This window comes from Arvicanthis niloticus, chromosome 11 (assembly GCF_011762505.2).
Source record: "Arvicanthis niloticus isolate mArvNil1 chromosome 11, mArvNil1.pat.X, whole genome shotgun sequence".
NCBI classification, from domain to species: domain Eukaryota; kingdom Metazoa; phylum Chordata; class Mammalia; order Rodentia; family Muridae; genus Arvicanthis; species Arvicanthis niloticus.
In genome coordinates, this window is record NC_047668.1 from 7,918,041 (window position 1) to 7,939,089 (window position 21,049).

Genomic DNA, 21,049 nt, shown 5'->3' on the forward strand with positions numbered 1-21,049 from the left:
TTTCCTACTTGGTAAAGAGTCGCACCATACTCTTGTTCCTCCCAGGATAGGATGCTCTGGAATTTTGCTTCCAGTAGAACCCGAGACTTTACCGTTGCCTTGCAAATTCACACCGGCGTGCACATTCAGGCACACCCACGGGCCTTATCCAAGTGCGCGCACGGGCACCCACGCGTAATCAAGACCCACACAGCTGCGTCTTTGAGAGATGAACTCAGCCTGGAGTACTTAAAGTGGCAATTGCTCCAGTTTTCTCTGGGCTCCCCCCTTTGCTTCCCAACAAGGTTCCATCCAGTTTTACCCCGGGGTGGTTCAACCCTGGGTTTCGCAACCTGTGCTACTCTCTGGTTACTTGATTTTGGATGAGCCTGGCTGGGGCGGCGATTCCCGTCGCTCAGTCTCCAGGCATTTCCGCCACACTTGCTGGGGCTCCTAGTTCCAGTGCAATCTCCAGCGGCAGATTGCAGCGCTGGAAGTGAGTTCGAGCATCCGAGCATCTCTCTTAACAGCCAGTAACTGACCAGTAAGATTCCACACAAATCTGCAAAAGGACTCTGGAGGACAAGTACTTCGGCCGACACCATGAAGTCCTGGCGAATCTCCACTAAAATCGTGAGTGTTTCCCCGGTGGGTTTCTAGTCACGGAAGTGGATAACCGAGTATTCCAAGAAATCCCAAAGGAGAGCCTTCACCTCACGGAGGAGGCCACTTCAGAAGGCACTGGAGAGAAAGTGCTGCTGCTTTCTGGCTTCCCTTCAAAGTTTGCAGCTTTGAAGACTTCAGGGCTTGTGGTGAAGTCACCCCAGCTTGGACTCCAGGAAGATCCAAATGAGCACTTCCAAGTACTTTAGGATGTGGGGGTGACTCCTTTTGCCTTCAGGACTGTCCCACTTGCTGTCCTGCTTAGCTGAAAATAACTAAAAGTCTACAAAATAAATATTTGCTGTTCACCAAAGTGAACAAAGTATATATCCAAATATTGAATCAGAATCCAAAAGACCTTTGCATATCTGGATTGAATAACTTGATTTTATTTTTTTTCTTCTTTTGTTTACATTTTATACCCTGGACAGAGGGGAAAGAGGACTCACTGGACTTCATTGTCCAACTAGGCCAATTGAAGATGCTAACTGTTGGGAATGAATCAAAATTCAAATTTCACCTTAGGGTGCCTTTTATTAAACTGGTTTAGTGGTGAGAAAGATGACACCATCTTTTGGCTAAAGTGAGGGAGCACAGCATCTCCCATTCTTTTAAGGCCCAACACTTTCCAGGCAAAAATGTTCTGTAACTTCAGGCTCCTGTTCACAGAGCTTTGTGGAAGGTGTTTGTGTCCACCACACTCCCCCCACCCCCATCTTCCTCTAGGAAGCTGTCTGCTAAGGCGAGAATCTTACATTCTGGTTGTTAGTGTTGTTGTGTCCTTTGCAAGCTAATCAGGAATTGCAAAAAATGGAGGGGAAAAGGCATTATTCTCCATGATTGTTTTTAGAAAGTTGAAGAAGAGCCCAAGGCGTTTTTTTTCATAAGTGCCAGAGCTAACAGAAAGTACCGTTTAATATTTTATAGCAAAATAGAGGAGACAGAGAGAGAGAGAGAGAGAGAGAGAGAGAGAGAGAGAGAGAGAGAGAGAGAGAGATTGGAGGGAGGGAGGGAGATATATGGAAACTGATTAGTATGAGAAAATTTTAATTTATTTATCCAACAGCTAACTCTAAAGCTGTTACTTTTTCAACGGTTCATACACTTAGAATAGATTTATTTGTGTGTGTGTGTTTGTATGTGTGTGCACCATTTAAAAAATACGTATCCTCAATAAATAATTTGGATTAAATTTAGCTTGTTTTCTCAACAGGGAATCTATCTTGATTATCTTAATTAGTTCCAAATTAAACTTAAGCCAAATCATTTTTAAAAATAATTTTCAACTTTCTGTCACCTCCAGGTGATTTTCCTAAGAATTGATAGCCATAAGTTTTAGAATTTCTCATTTTGAAGACTAAGTGTTTTTTTAATTTCGGGTAATTAGTGGAAAATTGAATATTTTACAGTCAAAATGTTGCATAAAATATATTTCTGATTTTTGCATGTATTTAATAATTTTGCATTGACTTGCTCTAATATAGGGAGAAAATATAATCTACTCCTTTAAAAATTGATATTAGTTACAGAGTTTATGAGTCTTATTTCTGGATTGAGGCATGTAGTAAGTCACCTTATTAATTCAATCTTTTCTTTCCTGTACCTTCTAAGAAGCACACTTCCATTAGAAACATCTCTATGTTTTGAGTCATGGATAATTTACCAGCTTTTGGTTCTTTTATTAATTATTGGGTCTGTGACCTTAAATTTCGAGATGATAGGAAGAACCAAGGAGAGATAAAGTTCTAATTTGAACATTTAAATAATAATTTAAGCCAAACTAAATAAATTCCATGCATTGAAGATTAGATTAGCTAACATACCTGTGACCTTCATAGTCCTGCAATGTTAAGTTTGCTTCACACTCTTTTTTCTGACATTTCTAATCATGAAGCTCATGACTGAAGAATAGTGTGACCGCTAGGTCTTACCCAAAGCAACTTTTTTTTTTTTTTTTTTTTTTTTTTTTAGCAGAGTTGAACATCTGACTTATCTCTGATATACTTATTAAGAAGTTTTTTATACATAATTTGGGCTAAAAGTATAAGAAATAATACTCATTTTTAGTATACCTCAGGACAAACATACCCCTGCCCCCTTAGGTGGTTATTTCTTAAGCTTTTACTTGACTTGTAAGGACACATTTATTTTCTGGAATCTGTTACTAAAGTTTTTTCATTTCCTAATGGGAAGAGAACTGTCTTTGAAGACTCAATTAGTCACTGGGTGGAATTCTGTTTTCACAGTTTCCCTCTTTGTTACTCCACTCTAGAAAAGTTAATGATGAATCTCAAATTTGGAAATACCAGGGCATTAAAAAAAATAATACTGGGCACTGGAGGAAGATTTCTTGAGAGTTTACGGAAAGGGGATTATTTCAGCATTAAATATCTCTGAACAAAACAACAATCCTTAAGCACTGTTACTACCACCCATCCTTTTCAGTCTTGTTTTTGTTTATAGTCTGGCAAACAACTCCTTAGTTACTATAGTTACAGTGTATCATTCCACTGAAGAATATCCATCATTCTAAGAAAGAAATGATGATAGTATTTTGATTTCTTCAAGCTATTTTGTCAAGCTAGATGAATCTAATTATGATTGTTATGTGACTCTATACTAAAGTGTTACTGAGCTTCTTGCGTTTTGGAACTAGAAAGACAACTTGCTCCCTAAAAAGCAAAGATTCTTGATAATGTACCCAGGAATTTAGATTACTTTTGGCTTTGCTGGTTGGACTGAGTATTAAGTACAGTACTTTCTGAATTTTTCATATTTTTACAATGTTTTGGAAAGATTATTAAACCCTGGTTTCTATTTATTAAGGATTTCTTACATGTATGTTCATATATATATATATATATCTCATATAATCTTATGACAATTTACATTTAATCTCTAAGCTTACTCTAAAATCAAGCTGGTGGGAAAATAGCTATTATAAAAACAAGTCTGAATTATTATTATGAATTAACATATGCATATAACTGGATGCAATGAATCCTATTAGATGGAAGTAATAAGGAATTTAAAAGGCTTTAATATACTGCTATTAAAAGCCCTGTGGTGAAATATATATAGCAAAGGCTTTATTTTACAGATGTAGTTGATTTTTTTTTCCTGTAAATTCATAGCAATATTCTGCCCTCAATTTCAGACAGGTGACTATAAGTGGGTGATCACAGGTAAGATGACAATCAATTAATTGTTTGAGACCATAGAGTTGGCTTTTCTGAAACATCAGCCCCGAGAGACTTAGACTAACAATGTATGTCAGTGTATTTGATTAAAATGCATTTACACTAAGGTAAATGATGTACAATAAGTGTTATGAGTATGAAAGCATACAGTCTTTTCCAGAAACCATATGGATAATTAGATCTAAGGTACAAATTGAATGTCTCCCCAAATTGCTCACCACCATTTTTTTTAACCAAGTTACTCAATGAACTTTGAAATAACTCTTTACATTAGGCTGGATAGGACAGCAAGCCCTCATGAGTCCTCTGTCTTCCTGTTTTCCAACCCCCAAGTGCTGGCATTTTGCTTTTGGCTAAGGATACAAATTCAGGGCTTCATGTGTGTTCAGAAAGCACTTTTAAACACTAAGCCATCTTCCCAGCTATCAGAACAATTTTTTGACATCAGTTTTTATAGCATGAACTGGGAATTTGCTTCTACCTCTTCAGTAATTTGTTTTCCTTTTAATCATTGGATTTTGGTAGGAAAACCAATTTACTGCATGTTCTCTACTCATTTGTTTTTGTTTTTAAATATCCTTCCTTTTTTTTCTCAGTTAGTTTGGTTACCATGCTTTAAAGTTCCTTTGGATCCATTGCTCTGATACTTTGTGGCTCAAGAATAAAAAGGAAATGTTTTTTGATGGGCATCAAATTGTTTCTTTATACAATGATGTTAAATTCTCTGGAATTACACGAGTCACTTTGCTTTTGAGCTGTTCTTCACTATGCCTGGCCTGGAAGAAGGGAATTGACTCTAGTTCTCAGCTTTTGTTTCTCACAGAGTGCTTAACCAACAGGCAAACTGATTCATTATAATCTCTATTTTAATTCTCTACTAAGAATTATGAATTACAGATGTGTCTTTCCTGATCTCTTGTGAAATGTCTGCAAGTCCTGTACAACTTCCAACTTTTACTTCAGGGTTGCTTTTAGGATATTCACATTTACTTCCCTAGAAAACAACCTTGGAATATCTAAACAGTGCAATGATGCAAAGCATGGCATAGGGTATCATTTGTCTATGTTTCTTGAATACTTAAGGGTTTTGTGCTTAAGACTGAAATTTAAATACTGAGTTGAGAGATGACTCAGTAATTGAGAGCATTTATCCATATCTAGGGTTTGGTTTCCAGAACTGTGTAAAGATACTCATATCTCTCCAGAATCAACTCTAGCAGGGATCCAATACTTTCTTTTGGTCCCTTGTGGTGTCCTCAGAAACCCACATGCATATGGAGGTAGATGTCTACACACACTTACAAATAAATAAATAAATAAATAAATAAATAAATAAATAAATAAAATCTTTATAAAATCTTTATAAACTTTATTAAATAAATAAATAAATAAAAAATCTATGTTTTAGGTTTGTTGAGACCTATTAATGACTGCTTTGTAAACTAGCTATCAAAAGCAATCTCTTTCAGGTCATTAACAAATCAGTTTTATTAAGGTATATTAGAAAGAAATCAGTTTCACAATCTGATACCTTATTAAGTCAGGGAAATATGCCCATCTTCAAAAATATACCAAAGACATTCTATTGATACTTTTATTTTCCTTGATATTAAATATTCCATCATTTGAATGAGACAATACATGGGAAACTCTGACTAGTGATGTTGCTCTACTGAGACTATTTGGCTCTGAGATATTAGTACTGGCACTATACCTTGAAGAGATTTGCCATAAAAAGAACATGATTAAAGATAATATTTTTGTTCCTGTTGAAACAATTTTCTGTCTTTTTTAGTTATTGTTGCTCTTTTGTTTTGTCTTTTTAAATGTATAGATAGAGTCATAATTACTTTTTTATTGTGTATGTTTTGACTTTCAGGGATAAAATAATCTCTCAGAGGGATTACATTTTTTGTTTTGTTTTGCTTTTGTTCAATGCATGTTTGATATACTGTGCTCTAAGAAGTAAATACTCCAACTGAAAGCTTACAGTACTGAATACAGCTCAAGAGGGTAGACACAGTCCTGGACAAAATCTGTTTAGTTTTGGAAAACAAACTGAGTATATCTGTGAGCTGCTGAAATGTGCTATGGCCTCATCTATGACCTTGTCACAAGTTCTGCCCTCAAATGCTGTGTATACCAGATTTACATAAATGATAAGTTTTTATTAGAAACAATGTAAACATGAAACTTTCCTGAATTTTGTGTTTTCTCATCTCCAACAATATTTATTTTTATGTATCCATTTGATGCTGTACTGTGTAAAGGTATGGAGGAAACCATGATTTAACAGTTTATTTTGTGATTTTTAAGAGACCACAAGTTTACCCCTGCTATTTTAATACTGAACTGAGCATATGCTAGATGCATGAAGGGTGGGTGAAACAGATTGTTTAGTATGGCAGATTATATTTCAGAGGATCTTTTATCCTATTCTTAAACTAAGAAGTTCTTTACAGGTGAAACAGAATGGCTACCAGAGCCACAAAGCAAGCTGATGAGGCACCATTTCTACTTAGAAATCCTGATTAAAATCCATTGACAATTTGTTCTCTTTGTTGTTTCTAGCAGTGTGGAGATCTTTGGCGTGCACGGAGGATGAATCAGCCTTGGAACACGGCATGTTAAGCTTGACTCCAAATGTCTAAGTAATTTCTCTATTGAATATGACGTTTGGTTATACTGTATTACTGTTTACCCAAAATTATAATCAGAAAGTTGACATTTATCATTAATTCAATATGTAACCCCTTTGTTTCTGTGTGCATACTCCTATTCTGACATGTCCCATGATGTCCGCAGCCTGTAAAAGAAAAAAATTAACATATATATTAAGTTTTAGATTCCATTTAGAATAAAACTGGATCTTGATGTTTGGAAGGTTATTCAGAGTTGTGAAAATTATCTTCCACTCTGTTGTTTGTGTAATCGTTACACTACCTCATCAATCCCAACTGCTATGGTCAGAAGGAACTCTGGAGAACATTTTTTCTTATAATATGAAGTGAATATAGTACCTGTAGTCCTTAACTACTTTATACAGTTCAAATCTGTGTATGATTAATATATATTAGGTATGATTATATAAAAAATAATATATGAATGCCTTAAAATTACTCTAAGTGTACATCCTTATCTGTAATAACTACTTTTAAAAAGGTATTCTATTTAGGGAATAGTAAAATTAATCAGTCAGTGAAGTGTTTTCCAAGCAAGCATCATGCTTTGAGATCAATCTCCAAAAAAACACTTAAAAACTCCACGACCTAGTAAGAAATCCTGACTCATGAAACAAGATGAATTAACATTGTATTAGAAATAACACCTCAAGTTGTCCTCTGGCTTCCACATGCACACACACATGCACACTCACACACACACTCATACGTGCATGTATACACACATACTCTTTACAGATAAGTATATCATTCATTCACATCCAGAAGTACTTACATTTACATAAACAGAAATCTAATGTATAGGATAGAAATGAAATCTAATGTAGAGGACAGAAACGATTCACAAGTCACACCGACTTTGCATTGCTGTATGAGATTATTGAGCATAGCTGACCTTAGCCAGTCAACAATCTGAATGTACCTTATCAGTGAATACAGGATATAAAAATGCCGTATGAATTTTTGTTGTTGTTCTTGTCAAACATTCCACAATATCGAACCAGAATACTCACTATCAAATTCTATCTTGGCAAGTTGTAACAACTGTGGACTTGTGTGGCAGGAAAAGAATACAGGGAAGGGTAGATTAGTTCTGTAAATGAAGCCATGTCTATGGCTGAGAACATCAGTGCTCTAAGGGCTTACAGTAAGTAGTATAAAGCAGGCACAGATGAATGAATATGTTCTATCTCGTGAAAAATCTGAAATATTTGTGGTGTTAGAGGAGAGTGCAATAGCTTACTACATGCTAGGGAAGGGTACTGTGTAAGGAAACTGAATGGCTGCTAGCATCATAAGGTCAGGTCTGAAGAGTAAGCTTTAATGTTGTAAAGCACTGGATTGTTACTTCAGTAGGCAATGATGGATTATATATTCTTTTTTTTTTTTTTTTAAGAATGGTATCTGAAGACTCCAAACACAAGGACATAATAAATATTCAAAAACTATTTATTATTTTAAATTCCTTCTTTCCAACTGGCCTCTCTCTCTCTCTCTCTCTCTCTCTCTCTCTCTCTCTCTCTCTCTTTCTGTGTGTGTGTGTTTTCACATTAGTCCAGTATCTCTGGAGGCCAGAGATACTTCTTTTCCTGGAGCTGGTTTTAAATGCCTCTGTGAGTCACCTGACATAAGAGCTGAGACCTGATTCAGGAGCAATTCTAGATCAGTGCTGGTTTTTAACTGTTGAGCAAACCAGATGAAAATATTAATTGTTCTTATTTTATTATGACATATTGCATATATTTAACAAATTATCATAGTAAATCTCATACATATATACAATAATTATATGTAAATTAAAATAAGATAAATAATTTAAGTAATTTAAATTTCTCATTTGTACTAGGTTTCAGAATTACACTATAAATGGCTGAGAAACACTAAGAAAAATGTTTAACATCTTTAGTCATTAACAAAGTGTAAATCAAAACTACTTTGAGATTTCTTTTACATCCATCAGAATTGCTAAGATCAATAAAACATATGATAGCTAATTCTTTAGTAAGGGAAATACTCAACCATTGCTTGTGGGACTAAAAAATTGTACAACCACTCTGGAAATCAGTGTGTCAGTTCCTCAGGAAGATGAAGATCAATCCACCAGTCTTGTGAATACAACCAAAGATGCTTCAACTTATCATAGAAACACTTGCTCAACAGCATTTATTACTGCTCTAGTCATAATATCTAAAAACTGTAAACAACCTAGATGCCCCTCAACATATGAACAGATAAAGAAAATGTAGTACACTTATGCAAAATTAATATCACTAAGCCATTAAAAAATGAAATCATGAAATTCACAGTTTATTGAATGAAATAATAAAAAGTTAAAAAAAATAATCCAGAGTGAGGTAATCCAGCCCCAGAAAGACAGATATATGTTATGCAATTGTTTTTTAGCTGTTAAGTCAATGACAACCAAATTATATTCCATAGAACCATTCAGATTAGGTATAGAATAAGGGAATTGGGGGCAGGGTTGGCAGATAGATATTGATAGGAAAAGGAAATAGAATATAAAATCATGAATTGTTGGACTGGAGCTGGAACGGGAACATCAGGTGAGGAGAGCAGGGAATGGAAGGAGCAAGTGAAACAAATGTGGGGAGAGACAGTAAACTCAAGGGCGATTTGAGAAGTAGTAGATTAGTAGGAAATCTGAATACAGTAGAAGCTGTGTTCTATCTATCTATCTATCTATCTATCTATCTATCTATCTATCTATCTAACTATATCTCCTAAAAAATTCTCTGTATAGCTCATTTCCTGCAGAACACAGGAGGTCTGGTGTGTGTGCGTTTGTGTGTGTGTATGTGTGTGTGTATGCACAGTGGAGGACTCTTTCCTTCCAAAGAAGGTTTTTTTCTATTAGTATTAATTGCTCCATGATTGTTAGAAACAGCCAGAGTAGAGGAGTCAAGGGTGTGGCTATGTATCAGCAAAATGGTAAACACTGGGTCCTCCAGGGCAGTCCTTGAGGCTCTGGAAAAGAGCTCTATTTACATGAATTTGAGAATATATAATTTCTCTGCTATGCAAAAACATAAGAATGCAATATGAATTATATGAGGAGCTTCCCAAATCTAACTGAACAAAAGCAGCTGCCTGTGAGCCAACTTGTTAGAAAATTACTAAGGAAGGAGTAAAGAGGTTTAGGGAGTGGTGATTGCAGGGGATTCCATCCAGCTATGAGTTTTGTTTATGCTTACAAAGGCAGATAACTTCCTGAGTTCAGGGTAAGTCTAGGACATGGCAAGGTTGGGTCCAGGCATGTTGAAAATGGTAATTTCAGGGCAAGATGCCACCCAACTAGCTTATAGTCTGTGTTTAACAACAGCTGACAGATTTCTAAATTCTTTTGCAATGTTAGGAAAAAAAATATGCTTTCTGACTCCTAGGAATCAAAGAACTAGGGTCATAAAATGCTGATTCATAAGATAATCAAAGGAAAACCTGGAGTAAATGACTGGAATGATATGTAAAATAAAAGACCAGACCTGTGTTCTGCAGGAGATGAGCTACCCAGAGAATTTTTTTAGGATGAAAAGAGAGAACTGACCCAAGCAATCAGGACATGGACAGAAAGATCTCTTAGAATAGCAAGCAAGAAGAATTGGATCTGGTAGAATAGCAAGTAAGCAGGATATAGACAGAGAAAACTCTAGAGAGAAAGCAGGACATAGAGAGAAGCAGACTGGAAAAGTGCTACTGAGTAGAACCCAGGTTGTCAGTTTGGACTCATGATTTGAATTCAAATTGTTCTTTTCACCACTCTGAGAAACCACTTTGTCCCTCTCCAAACTGAGGCTGCTCCATGGCACCTAACTCCTCAAACTGATGCAAAGGCTCCATTGCTGAAGGCAAAACAGCTCCTTGAATATAGAGAAGTTGAGTTGACGCCTACATAGAGTTTTCACTCCTGTGTACTAGTGTCTTTGGTACAGAAAGGTGCTCCACATGCCACCAAAGGAGAAATGTAAACACTGGTCCATTTTTCTACAATAGTAGTCTGCCTGTAAGATATGGTAGTACAATTTTGGCATAACGTTTGTGGGAGAAACCAATCAATATCTAATTTGACTTAATGCCCAATGCTATAAGATGGGACCCCTATATAACACTTGGGTGACCAAGAATCTGAGCCTAGAAGGCTGAAAGACCTAGAGTCTAGGGCTTTCCAAATACTAGACCTCATTTAAAAAAAAAAAAAAAGCAAAAAATTGAACCCTAACGACACTCTGATATATTCATAGATCAATTTCTTGCTCACCCATGATCAGAGAAGCTTCCTCCTATAACACAAGAGAACAAATACAGAGACCCACAGCCAGACATTGTGCAGAAAACGAGATACACTGGAACACTCAAGACTAAAAGGTATGTCTCCATCAAATCCTTCCCAGCAGGACTCAGGGAAGCCTGTGATAACAAAGAGGGCAACAGTATAACTGCCAGAGCAAATTGAAGCCACCCAAACCAAACAAACAAAGTGGCCCTTTAAATGGACAGGATTGAAACACACATTAACTGATAGAGACTGAGGCAGCAGCATACATGAGCCTGCACATGAGGTTCTAGAGCTAAAAGAGCTGGACACAAGCTACCACTTCTGAGCTTGGAGCTAACTCCAACTGATAATCACTTGCAAATGAAACTTAAGTTTCTTCTAAAAAATCTCTCTGGGGAAATAAACTAATCATAAAGGTAGGCTGCATGCCCAGAACTAGATGGCCAACAGACAACAGAAATGAACTCAATGGCATTATTGGAGGTTCTTTGTCTCTTCATGCATGTCATGTCAGAGGTTTTTTTTTTTTTTTTTGGTCTTTCATATATATATATATAACATGGTTTATTTATTTATTATTTTTATGAATGCACTGTAGCTGTCTTCAGACATAACAAAATAGGGCATTGGATTCCATTACAGTTGGTTGTCAGCCAACATGTAGTGGTGAGAATTGAACTAAGGACCTTTGGAAGAGCAGTCAGTGCTCTTAACCACTGAGCCATCTCTCCGGCTTTTATTTTATTTTATTTTATTTTATTTTCTTTCTCCCCTCTCTCTTTTTCTTTATTTCTCCCTCTCATTTATTTTATTTTCTCTCTCTCCCTCTCTTTTTCTCTCTGTCTCTGTCTCTCTCCCACCTACAAGTGCTTTATATATATATATATATATATATATATATATATATACATATATATATATATATATTATGGCTTCTAGTAATTGCTTTTATGGGATTCTTGAGTGTGTGAACATGTGGGTTGCGGTATCTACATTTGTTCCATGTTTCTTTTCTTGGGCTTTTGTCCTTCTGTTTGTTTGCTTGCTTCATTTTGGGAGGAGTAGAGGAAAAGGAAACTGTAAATAGGACATCTAAAATGACATATAAAAATTTTACTACAATAAAAGAAAAACCATTAAATAAAAAAGAAGATCTCTTAATTTCTCCTGTTAAACAATTATTATATAAAATATAAGATGCACTATGTTCCTGTAGTATTTTCTTATTATGATGTGATATGCGGCAGAATTTTTTCTCTTTGTCGTCGTATATTTCATATTTTCTTTATGCTAGAAGGTATTGGAGAACTGCACTATTCAAGGATGATGGAACTTTCAAAACTGGGGAATTTTAACGTATGAATTGTTTTCTGATGATGTCAAAAATATTTAACATACTGATGTTTAATTTTCAGGCATGTCAGGGAAAATGTTCACCTTGACTATCCAGAATAATCGGACTTCAGGATGGTTGTTACTTGAGTAGTGTCTGCCTCCAGGGAAGGGAGAACTGAATGATGCTGTTTTATATTTAACAATTTCTGGGCAGGACTGAAAAGAGAGCAAATGTTTGTTTAAATATTTAGTGAAACAAATTTTATGATAAAAATGTTGTCTTCTTTTTATGTGATCAAAATATGAGAAACCTTTGAAGAGAATACAAGTAGAAATATCTAGCTTTAAACTACACTGGCTGATAAGCACGAATCTTAGTCTTGCAGAATATGTTCAAAAGCGTCATGTCCACAACATTTATTCGTCACTACAAATGAATTTCAACCTCCCAGTCCCAGAGATCAGTTTTAATGCTGTACAGCAATTTACACTTTCTCATGAGATCATAAACAAGAAATGGCTATTTTGAGAATGAATGCATCTGCTGTGTTTTTTTCTTTTATGTTCCCAAGAGAAAATAAGCAAAACGATCATGTAGATGTTATTAATATTATTTTCCAAAAGAAAAATTTCAGTTCATATTCTTTGGTCTGTAAGATGGGGGAGCTGTTGCATTACAGAAACTAGGTTGATTCCATTCTTTTAAATACTTGGCTGTGATTAAACCATTTGACATGAAAATGATAACCCAGTCCTTTATAAATAACAGCAGGAGTGGGGAATAATCCAATGAAAATGTTGTTTTGTTTTATTTTGTTTTAAAGTGCTTTACTTACAGAAAAGTGTGGAATTTCATTTTTGTAGCATTGCATTTAAAACAGTTATCAATTATTTCTACAGCTCCAAAACATATTGATTAATATTCTTTTCTGCAATAAAATTTACTATGCTTTACCCAAGAGAGTTTACAAACCTGGACTACTTGAGAATATGTTTATTTATAAATAAAGGCCTTGTTAGCATTTAACTGTACATCCTCATTAATCCCGAAAGACCTAGCATATCTCTTAATCCCTGTTATTTGTGAGTGAGAAGAATGAATTACCAACTTATCCCCGAGTATATCTAAGTCAGGAAAACACAACTAGAATATCTTCAAGTTTCCTCATAGAAAAGAAAGTGGGAAATATTCTTGAACGAATTGGTATAGGAGACAATTTCCTGAACAGAATACTAATGGCTCAGGCTCTAAGATCAACAACTGATAAATGGGACCTCATGCAATACAAAGATTCCATAAGGCAAAAGACACTGTTAATAGGACAAAACAGCAGCTGACAGATTGGGAAAAGATCTTCACTAACCCTACATCTATCTGAAAGAGGGCTAATTCCAAAATTTACAAAGAACTCAAGTTAGACACCAACAGTCCAAATACTCCTATTTAAAAGTGAGGTATACCTGGAGACCTCTGAACACCTCAGAGGTCTCTAAAAATTGGCTAAGTTTTAGAAGCTATGCTTTGTGCTTCCCACAATTATAGTTAACTCAGTCATTCTGGATTTCTGACGGGGTTGAAAACTTATAGCCTCATAGCCAATAATGGCTATTTACCTTGAGAGAAAAGATTTGAGTGGATGGTCGTCAGCTGACATTCATCCTAAAGCCAGGTTCAGAACTAAATGTTTTAGTTAGGATAGATGACAGAAGTTCTGGTTAGTCAACAAAATGATAGACTGGGTATTAGGACTATCTTGTTCCTCACTGGTACAAATTGGCACAATTATGCTCTAATTCTATTTTGAGAGAAAAGTTTGATTTTAACAGGAAGGGTGATGTGTAGGAGGAGCTAAGGTGGGAGGAGTATTGAGAGGAAGAGAAGGAGTAAGAAGAGGAGGAGAAGAAGGAGAGGAGTAGCTAGGTGATGAAAGAGAGAAAGAGGGGGGAGACAAGGAGGCAGATGTTCATGTATCTCCACCAGTCAAAGAGAGTTGATATATCTAGGTTCGGTAGTGGGTTATACCTCCGATTGAGCAATACCAAACTTATAAAGCCTTTCATTAACATTTTAAAAAAATGTATAAGTGCAAAAAGGAAAAGGGGGCATGGGATGGGGTTCTCTAATGGGGGGAATGGGGGAAGGGGGTGGCATCTGAAGTGTAAATAAAATAGCCAATAAAAAATGGAAAAAAATAAAAAAATAAAATATTCAACCAAAAAATAAAAGTGAGGTATAGAGCTAAGCAGAGATTTCTCAACAGAGAATCTCAAATGGCCAAGAAGTACTTAAAGAAATGTTCAAAGTCTTAGTCATCAGGGAAATGCAAAGCAAAACAACTCTGAGGTTCTATCTTCCTCCTATCAGAAGATCAAAACCTTAAGAGGTAGCACATGCTGGCAAGGATGTGGAGGAAGGGGAACACTCTTTCAATGCTGGTGGGAGTGGAAACTTGTAAACAACTATGAAAATCAACTTGGTGCTTTTTCAGAGAACTGGAAATAGTTCTACCTCAAGGCCCAGCTATACTCCTCCTGGGCATATACCCAAAAGATGCTCCACCATCCTACAAAGACAACTGTGTTCATAGCAGTTTTATTCTTAATAACCAGAAACTGGAAACAACTTCGATGTCTCTCCACTAAAAAATGGATTAAGCAAATGTGGTACATCTACACATTGGAATACTGTTAAGCTAATGAAAAAAACATCATTAATTTTATAGGCAAATAGATGGAACTTGAAAATATCATCCTGAATGAGGTAACCCAGTCCTGAAAAGACATGCATAGTATATATTCACTCATAAATGGATAATACAGGATACTTATGCTATACTCTACAGAAATAAGCTAAAGAAGAAAAGCACAAGGGAGGATGCTTGAACCTCACTTAGAAGGGGAAATAAAATAGTCATAAGAGATGGAGGGAGGGAAATTGGAGGGAGGAGAAAGGGGGATTTAGGATCAGGTATAGGGAGAGACAAAAGAGATGGCCAGATGCCCATGAGAATGAATAGAAATCTGCAACTGACAGGAGGTGAGGGGAGGTATGGGGCATCTCTAAGATGAGACAGAGTCCTGGGATAAATAGGGGTGACCTTACTTATGACTCACAATATTGGGGATATGGAATTTGAAGAGACTACCTCATATAGCCAGTCAGGAACCCCAGTAGAGTGATAGAGGCACCAACCCACCCATAAGACTTTCAACCCAAAATGTATCCTGTGTACAAGAAATGTTGGCACAGGGCTTGGAGGAGAGACTGAGGGAATGGCCAACTAATAACTGCCTCAACTTGAGACCCATTCCATGGGCAAGGACCAATCCCTGACATTATTAATAATACTCTGTTATGCTTGCAGATAGGAGCCTAGCATGGATATCTTCTGATAGGCTCCACTTCAACAGCTGACTCACACAGATGCAGACACCCACAGCCAAACAGTGGATTGACATTGGGGACTCTTATGGAAGAATAGAAGGAAGGAACGCTGACCTTAAATGGGATAGGAACTCCACAGGAAAACAAACAATGTCAACTAACCTAGACCATTGGGGATCTCAGACACTGAGCCACCAACCAAAGGACAGAGACAGACTGGACCTATGCCTCCTGCATATATGTAATAGATGTGCAGTTTGGTCTTTATGTGGGTCTTTCCTGAACAGCTGGAGAAAAAAAAACAAAAAAACAAAAGCTGTTGGGATATGTTCTAGCTGGACTGCTTTGTCTGGCCTCAGTGGAAGACAAAGCACCTAGCCTCTCAGGGACTTGAAGTGCTTGTAGGGAGGATACTCCAGAGGCCTCCACCCACTCAGAGTAGAAGGGGGTTGGGGAAGGATTGTAGGAGGGAGTGACCAGGAAGGGGGCAGTGAGCAGAATGTCATAGCTTTTCTCATCCTTATCTCAAAGGTAGGAAGAACCCATAGCAGCGAGCAGAGTAGATACCACTGTCTCTTCTCTGCAGTGTGAGAAAGTGACACATGGGAGTTATTTTCTTAAAGGTACTAGTCATCAGTCACCACGGTATTCTATGAATGTTCTTTTGTATTTATTTAAAATAGGATGAAAAAACGTGAGGCTTCTTATGTAACTCAAGACTATTGATAATGAGCATGAATAAAGATTGAAGGTCATGAAATATAATAGCATTGGTAGATCACAGCTTCATAGTAACAGTTTATAACTGACTCTGTCTCTGTTTAGGCATTTTTTAAAATATTTTATTAGCCCAATCCCAACACTTACTAGCTGGAAACATTATTTTGTATTTAGCGCTTTCAAGGAAGGCTTGGTGTCTTTACTTGGTGTGTCTGCAATGTCCACTGGAATCTACAATGAATGTAAAATGGAAGAATATTTACACATGATGGCAAGTGTTGCCACACACAGCAAAGCTTAATAGAAGGTATTACATGTTGCATACTTAAATTTTCCTTATAATATGGTTGAATAATATGGGGGAGAGAGAACACAAAGGCTGTTCAATTAAAAGCAGTGGTCACAGGCTTTGGATTTAAAAGTATAGTTTTGTTCCTTGTCTGGCATATATCATAACATAATTTTGGAAAAACTGATTGAATTATCTTAATTTATTTATATAGAACAAGAAGATAGCACTAGATACTTCGCATTAAAAGTAACTGAGGCAATATTATTTTACAACACATAGAGTGATTCCTGTCAGTAAAAGATGCATAGTATCAAAGTACAGGTAAGATTTTCCAATGTTTACTAAGATAAGTTGAATGAAAACTTACTATTGTCTTAATCCCCCAAATTCTCCCCATGCACCCAACACCAGACCTGCTTTCTCTCTTTCTCTCTCTTTAGAAAATAAACAGACAAGTAAAACATGTTTTTTTTTAAAAAAAAAAAGAAAAGAAAAAGCACAAGAAAGAAACATTGGCACACACACACACACAAATATACACACAAACAACAAAAACCCATAAGAACACAAAATTAGAAGCCCTAATAGACAACCAATTGTCCAGTAAGATAAAAAATGCCTAATGCAATAGGAGACAAAAATTCTACAAAAAAAAATTGAGTTTGTTTTGTGTTTCCATATACTACTGTGCATGGGCCTACTATTAAGTATTGAGAATCCACTGGAGAAAACTAATTTTTCCTTTGTGAGTGGTTGTCAACTGGAAATAGCTTCTTTGTTAATTCCCTCTCTCAGCACTGGGCTCATGTTAGATTTGAACCTGTACAGGTCCCTTGTATTCTGTCACAGTCTCTGTATGGTCACATATGCATTAGTCCTGGTGTGTACAGAAGACACTGAATCCTTAATGTGCTCCATCCCCTCTGGATCTTGAAATCTTTTTTGCCTCCTCTTCTGTAAAGTTTCCTGGGCTCTGAGGGGAGGGATTTGATGAAGATATCCCATTTATGACTGAGTATTCCAAAGTCTCTTATTGTCCCCACATGATCTAATTGTAGGTCTCTATGTTAGTCTCAATCTTCTGCAAGAGGAAGCTTCTTTGATAACTTCTGAGTTAGGCATTGATATGTAGATCTAGCAGAATGTCATTAAAAAATAAGTTCATTGCAATGTTACTTTAGCCGAAAAATAGTGTTTGTTTTCCCCTAGGCCACTGGCCTATTATTGACTTACTTTATAAAAAAACAACTTCAAGAAAAATTAGATATGTTTATACACATAAATTGTGTTTTAAACAAAAACAACACTCGTTCAACTTCATTGTTAGATTTCTGATGGAAGTATAATTTTAATTTCTCACAGTAATGTGATAGTCAGCATTATTAAACTTTTTCAACGAGTTTTAAAAGGCTGATTTTTTTGACATTAAGATTCTGATATTTCAGTGAATCACTGGAAAACATCTGGAAATGCAAATTTGGATACTTAGTATCTAGGTTTGGATACATTGTATCTAGGTTTGGATACTTTGTATCTAGGCAAACAGTTACAAGAAAATGTCTATATTTTTGAGGCATATTTTTTATCATTTAAAAAAAAACTTTTATATATCAGAAAATTAGTCACTATCATTAATACTATTTGAATCATTTCATCTGTAACTTTTTTGTTACTGATACTAGTAACAGAGGTTAAAATACCAGGCCATACCATCAAATACTTGACCTGAAATCTTCAAGCAGGTTAGTTAAACTCTGCTTCTCTCAGAAGCCTCTTCATTAAAATATAGCTATAATAATGACTACGTATTTAGTTGTTCTAAGTATGAAATAAGCTGACAATATTGGAATGTATGAGATAGTGCTTGAGTCCCACACTCAGTGTTCAATTAACATTAGCTTTTATTGTTCTGTAATACATTAAGAAGAGACTTTGGATACTGATAGCTCAAGAATAATTTTTGAAATTAGGAAGTACTGAACACATGAATATATGTCATATATTCAAAATATCATAATTAATTATGTTACTCATTTAACATTTTATCCATTTATTCAAAGTGCTTTCATCAAAATTATACTTTATTCAATTTTTTTTATTACCACAAAGGCTTTTCTCCCTCTCAGTTGTGTAGTTAAGGCAATTTATAATTCTTGTGTAAGGCTATGATGGTTCTCTGCATACAGTGAAGTTTTCCTCGGAGCTGAAACTGCAATGGGGACATATCATTTTGGGGATCAGATCATTAGACATGACCTGTTTAAAGGAGAAAATATCAGAGAAATATTCATCACATAAAATATTAATTCCTCCACATGAAAGACTGAAATGAGACTTTGGAGAGTAAGATAAGAAAATACAAAGAAAATGTCTTTCAAAAGGAAGATGTAAATTAGAATTTTCCCCAAAAGCCATTAAATCTACCTTGAAAATAGATAAAGGAGGAAAAACGTTAGCAGAGTGCAATTGACTCAAAGCCATAAGAAAGAAACCACTAAGAAAAGACTTTTTGTTTATTTGTTTTCAAAGCAATCGAAGCAGATTCTGAGAAGGCTTTTCCATTTTGTTCCCTTAAATGAAAACCAACAGCATACAATTCCCCATTTGATGAGAATGCTCAAAGAAAAACTGTTCAAATAATTTTTCACATACCACAAGCCCAAATAGTTTCAATGGGACTTTTAAATTTTATCATCTTAGCTTATTAATATTTGTTTAAATAATTCTTTAAAACCATTTCTGGTAAATATAGCCATGCAGAAAATATAATGTTCTGTGTTATGTATTACATGCACTTCTCTAGATCTGTACAATAAATTTTAGCTTTTGATTATTGACTAAAATATTTTAAAGTGCTCTGCTGAGCAGTGAAATGCCACAGCAGGTATCGGTGCTTGCTGCCACGCCTGATAACATGAGTTCAGTTCTCAAACACAAGGAGTGGAAGGAGAACACCAACTCACACAAGTTGTCCTCCCCTTCTACCTAAGCACCACAACACAGAGTCACACACACATGTAATATCTCTCTCTCTCTCTCTCTCTCTCTCTCTCTCACACACACACACACACACACACACACACACAGACAAACACACATATATACACACACACAGAGAGAGACTAGTTGAATAACTGTAATATCCAACTTAAAAAATGTTCTGTATGTTTAATATAGTGCACTACATTAATCCATGAACATATTCCATTGTACTTATGTAAAATAGGTACATGTTTAAAACAATTCTCTCTGTCTTCTACTTCAAATATAAATAAGACAAAAAATGTTTAAAATAACATGTTAGAGTGGTAAGTTATAATGAATGTTTTCCTAAAATATCATGAAAAGTTTTTAGTGACCATTGTCAACATCAGGATAGTAAAGTTTTTATCAATGTTTATATGTTCAAATACTGATGTGGTCAAATTGTCATATTTAAGAAGGGGAATTACTTTATTATTTGTATTTCTGTGTATGCACGTGTGTGTGTTTGTGTGTGTGTGTGTGTGTTAATGTATGTCACATGGATGTCTCTCCCTGTAAAAGCCAGAAGGGCATTGTATTCTCTGGGGTTGGAGATATAGGCAGTAGTAAGCTGCCCAGCAGTAATGTAATGTTGGAAATTGAACTTCGATCCTCTGCAAAAGCATTAAGAATTTTTTAACTGCTCAGCCATCTCTTAAGCTGTGGCATTTTTACATCTGTCATATTTTTATATCTAATTATTTTAATGCTCTGATGTTTCTTTTACTATATGTCTTTGAGTTACATTAATGGTATTCTGATAATCAAAGTGTATACCTTTAAATAATATATACTAGAATAAATTACTAATTAAAATTGATAGTATATTTTTAAAAAGTATTACTGCATGGCTGTACCCCTCAACAGTGTTATATCTTAATGTACTCTCTGTTGATCTGTTTACCACTCTAATTGGGGGCATGAACCCGGGAGATCAGAGCTTAAAAGGGATGTAGACTGAAGTCTCAAGTAATTTTATTTAGAGATTCTGACAATTTATCCTTTGAGGGATAAGAAGAATCATCTATGTAAAGTGTACAATGACAAAGACAAGCTGCATGTGGGAAGAAAAAAAAAACAAAATCATAAAACAAACAAACAGAAACTCCAAACAACAACCAAAGTCCTAATATCCATAATTAGCTGTAACGAATAATCTGAAGTGAATTTACTCCTATCCATTATAGCTAGGGGGACCAAGGAAACACATTCTAAGAACAAGTACGTATGTTTTAAGAAACTGAAGTCCTCTCTCTCTCTCTCTCTCTCTCTCTCTCTCTCTCTCTCTCTCTCTCTCTCTCTCTCTCTCTTTTTCTCTCTCTCTCTCTCTGCCTGTTTTCACTCAAAATCACACAGATTTCCTCCCCCATGACTTCATTCTTGAACTATGGTTTGAGTCATTAATAATGCTTTTCTTTTCCAAAATTATTGTTTTATGTAATTGTTTTTAATAAAAGGAAAGAAACATGTTGCAATTAT

General features: G+C 35.6%; 1 long non-coding RNA gene across 3 annotated transcripts in view; it reads left to right on the plus strand.

Annotated features, from left to right (window-relative positions):
- Positions 1–21,049, plus strand: part of LOC143443838 (uncharacterized) — a 45,307-nt gene continuing 24,258 nt past the window's right edge. The window contains exons 1-3 of one of the 3 annotated variants that reach the window (XR_013113134.1): positions 1–612; positions 6,414–6,493; positions 10,780–10,903. This is a non-coding gene — a long non-coding RNA (uncharacterized LOC143443838). The remainder of the gene's footprint in view (positions 613–6,413; positions 6,494–10,779; positions 10,904–21,049) is intronic. The other 2 variants (XR_013113135.1, XR_013113133.1) reach the window with 2 other exon arrangements.